Here is a 5,204-nt window from a genome sequence, read left to right as displayed (position 1 = left end):
GGACACATACTTCGAGCATTCTATGGGACATACTTGCAGTTACACTGCCTTGACAATGCAGAACTAAACCCGTGCGAGTTTGGCTTCTATCACGATTACTGTGCTCTGCTGCCCGAGAGAATGCAGTTATTGCTTCCAAATGATTTTCCACTCCCATGCAAATGTTCTGTCTCTGCTACCCAGCGCTGTCCTTGCAGACAAAATCAAATTACATGTTGCCCCTACTGCAGCTGCCAGTCAAACAACACAGGCTGTAGAAATCCGGTATCATAGAATCGTTTCACTAGTAAATAGGTTTCATGCATGCAACTGATATTCTTCTAAAATGTTGGTGTAAAGGTTGATGGAAAATGATTTTTGTACCCTTTTTATCATATCTGTTAAGTTAAATGATGTTCCTGTGCATTGCCATATGTCTGTCTTTTGCATGTATGTAATTGGCAAAAGTTGCCGATTTTCGCTATTTTCAACTCAACCTCAAAGGACTACTATTTGTGTTAGAGACTTCAATTCTTTTTCTAAAACTACCCAATATTGTATGGTATTCAGATGTGCATTCAAATAAACAGTTATATCATCATGATTTTTTTTGCTGGCCTTCAAATGAAAGAAAGTCTTAATTTCAAGCATAAGTAAAATTACGTCACACTTTGACCTATGGTGACCTTGACTTTCATCTGATGACCTTGAACTTCTTTTCATGTTGTAGATAACTAAACTAGCTTCAATTTAAGCACCAACACAAAACCATAGGTTAATTGTGTGCAATGTTGTGTTAATTTTAATTTCCCGTACCCCTAACTTTTGGAGCGATTTTGCATCAGAGCATTTCTAACAAACTCGTGAATATCTCCATTACTGCCGGGTTTCAGAACAAACACCCTCGCTAAAAATGTGTCCGAGGTGGTCCACTATCAAAATCAGGTGGGTAATTTTGTGGACATAAAATGGATGCAAACACCCCTTGGCTCCAGGACTCTCTCTCTCTCTCTCTCTCTCTCTCTCTCTCTCTCTCCTCTCTCTCTCTCTCTCTCTCTCTCTCTCTCTCTCTCTCTCTCTGAAAATGGCTATATTGGAATTTCAAGGTAACCTTTCGACAATATAGCTTTTCCAAGAAACTACATGATCCGGTGGTAGGTTTTATGTTTCATTCTGAATTATCTTATACTCTGTCGCATTACAATGAAATTATTATCGGTTTCAGTTAGTAGAGAGAGAGAGAGAGAGAGAGAGAGAGAGAGAGAGAGAGAGAGAGAGAGAGAGAGAGAGAGAGAGAGAGAGAGAGAGAGAGAGTTAAAGTGAAAATAATCTTCATAATAAAAACGTTTTTTCTGCTACATAACAATATACATTATTTATATAAAATTCACTATAAATCGATTGTGAAAATCTATGATATGTACGCATTCAGCTAAAATTTAAGAAATATCCTAGGTATCCTTATGAATAGATACAGAACTAACATTTATAGCCTATATTTTCTCATTTCAAGAGGTAGTTTGTTCCAGCAAGCTAGGCCCCTCATTGCCATTGAGCCTGAACCTAAATCAGTTCGATAGCTGTCTACATTCAGATTTTCATTCTGTGTTGTTAATGCATTCCTACTATTACCAACTGTAGGAAATTTTTATAGCCAGTTGGGACATTCTTTTCTCAAACTTTTAAAAACAAATACACAAACATCGTACATACACGTTCCTTTTAATTTTACCCACTTTAATTGCTGGAGAGAGAGAGAGAGAGAGAGAGAGAGAGAGAGAGAGGAGAGAGAGAGAGAGAGAGAGAGAGAGAGAGAGAGATTAATTATGTCAATCATGTTTCCTTACGGAAATCTCTCCTAAAAATTCCTGTCTCTGTCAAAGCAAGCACAGACGGACATACAGAGTATTGCATACAATCAAACTTAAACTGTTGTATGCAATTCCTCATCTATGATGCTTTTTTAGAGTGCAGAAAGACTGACACAAAAATGGGCAAAAATATTATGAAACTTTGAATGTTATATATAATTCCCCAATCCTGTACTGCAGCAGTATTCCCATTCGATTCAGAGGAACTTTTTTGTTATTACTTTTCTTAAATCTCACGTTTTTTTTTTTTTACTTATTTGACGATAAAAAGAAGTTGAGTAGGATTTTCATTGTGAAATATTATATTGATTATTATTTTAGTAGAGTTTTTGTTTTTTCACTTTATTATCTACTCAGTGCATATAAAATTTATTTGCCTATTAGTTTATATTCTCTTTTATGGTTGACATAAGTCATAAGTACTGAATAATCTCTTCTGGAGGATCCAGTGGCGTAATTCCCAAGTTTCATGAAACTAATCATCTCAGATTGCAAATGAAATGTGATAGGGAAAGATTATGTTTCTGTTTGTGTTTGTCTGCACAGTATATGTTCGCTTGTTGAGAACCTCCGTTGCAAGTTTTACTTAATTGTGAATAAATCAGTAAAAACTAATTATTACTCACATCTAAAACCCTTCTAATTTTTTTAAATTAAAACAATTACGATAAACCCGGCGAGAGAAAAGGTAAAAGCGTCCCTGAAATTGTATAATCATAAAATAGGAAAAAGGGTCCGTAATTACTGAAGTTTTACCGATTATATATATATATATATATATATATATATATATATATATATATATATATATATATATATATATATATATATATATATATATATAATGATAAATTTTTGCACATATAAACGTGTTTTTCATATTTCAAATAAGCCATATATATTAATACATTAAAGTCTGGATTCTCTTAACGACCTCGGGATCAGAGCCCCAGGCGGAATCACCCAAAGACTATGGTATCAGACCGGCCGGGATTGGAACCCTCGTCCAGGATATCTGTATGCCAGTGACCATACCACTCAGCCACGAAGGAAGATAAAAGTCAATGACAACTCTTTTGTACATATACCTGTCAAATTCAGGTTTTCCGTACTTAGAATTGAAATCAACCCATCTTCACCATCGTAGCTAATTGGTAGGTATGTACAGAAGAATTGTCATTGACTTTTATCTTTCTTCGTGGCAGAGTGGTATGGTCACTAGCATACAGATATCCTGGACGAGGGTTCAAATCCGGCCGGTCTGATACCAAAGTCTTTGGGTGATTCCGCCTGGGGCTCTGGTCCCGAGGTCGTTAAGAGAATCCAGACTTTAATGTATTAATATATATGGCTTATTTGAAATATATATATATATATATATATATATATATATATATATATATATATATATATATATATATATATATATATATATATATATATATATATATAAATTAAAGGACTTAAGCGTTAAGTGAAACCTTAGTTGGGAGACACCTAATTGAGTTGATCGAAAAAGGAGACTATAGATTTATCCAGACCCTTTTTCTGACCTCCATTCGGCATAAGGCTTAAGCAACACCTGTTTTTATAGTGGATTTCTTAATTGTTTATGGAGCATTTTATGTTGTTCGTTTAATTGTTGTATTCTCTTATGGTTTTGTTTACGTTAATTGGATGCTATAGGCATGAGATTGTACGCCTGTTTTATGTTAGGCATATATACACACATACACACACACACACCCACACACGCACACACACATATAATATATATATATATATATATATATATATATATATATATATATATATATATACACACACACATATATATATATATATATATATATATGTATATATATATATATATATATATATATATATATATATATATATATATATACACACACATATATATATATATATATATATATATATATATATATATATATATATATATATATATATGTATATACATATATAATATATATATATATATATATATATATATATATATATAGAGAGAGAGAGAGAGAGAGAGAGAGAGAGAGAGAGAGAGAGAGAGAGAGAGAGAGAGAGAGAGAGAGAGAGAGAGAGAGAGAGAGAGATGTATATACTGTATATGTGTGTGTGTCTCGGTGTGTGAAAAATATTCAGAACAGTACATTATACTCCATGAAAAATACAGTACTGTATATAAATGCAGAGGAATGTTATATGTTACTTATTTTTCTTTTACTTTTCGATAAAAGAGAATTTTCCAAAAACAAATTAACATTTGGCGTTTCAGCCTACTCTAGAAATTTAGAACTTCGCACTCCACATTGAATAAATCAATTGTTCCGGTGTTTTGATGTATATTATTACGAAGAGGTCATTTAAACTAACTTATGTTGAAGCTATCATATTTGGCCTTACATAAACGTAGGAAGATAACAAGGAAAATATTATAGATTAAAAGAAAAGGTTCCTGCTGCGATCCTCCCTCTTAATAATTGAGCCTCTTCAACGCAGACTCAAACTTTAGCCGTTTCCCCTTAAGTTGAAATGTGTTGTTTTCCGTTGCTTTACTCTTTTGCAAGGTTACGTTTCTTGTCTTACAATGTAATACCTCAAGATTTCCTTAGAGAATGATGATAGCAATGTAGTCTACTTTCTACTTGCTATTTCAGGAAATATTAAGATTACCTTCCATGAAACTTTTCTTACTTAAAGGAAAAATTCCAGTACTTGGCCTTCTGTATTTCTAAAGATATGAAAATTGTTTTACTCTGTCATTAAGAGATTTTAACACAATATGAAGTAGATTTAACCACCAATAAAAGATTCTGAGTTGTTTTAACCAAATATTGAATATAGAAGTAACTTTTTTTTTATTAAAAACTTTCCCGTGCTATTCAAAATACTTCCAATGCAAATACAGAATTTATTTTTCCCAATTATGATTTATTATCATTCCTGTTAGATATTGTTAATTTGAAAGAGTTTCTCAGAAACTTTTTTCTTATAGTATTTCAATTTGGTGGTCATCTTATATCAGATTTGCTGCATGTGAAGGACATTTCATAATATAAAAAGAGGTATTATATTAAATCGAGATGGAAATCCGTTGTGAAATATCATACTAACATGAGACCTGTTTTTATAGTCATGCATTATTTTTGTTGTCTCTAAATACTTTTCTCTTAGTGATAATCATATTATATTATATTGACGCAAGCAGAAAATACAATTGGTACATTATATTATTATGTAAATGTTTAACCCTATTCATTGCTCTATTGCCTTGAGACCCATTATTAGTCTACTGGAATATGTACATTTTTCTTCAAATGATTTCTTCTTTTGATT

This window comes from Palaemon carinicauda, chromosome 29 (genome assembly GCF_036898095.1).
Source record: "Palaemon carinicauda isolate YSFRI2023 chromosome 29, ASM3689809v2, whole genome shotgun sequence".
NCBI classification, from domain to species: Eukaryota; Metazoa; Arthropoda; class Malacostraca; order Decapoda; family Palaemonidae; genus Palaemon; species Palaemon carinicauda.
Note: the sequence above shows the minus strand (reverse complement) of the source record.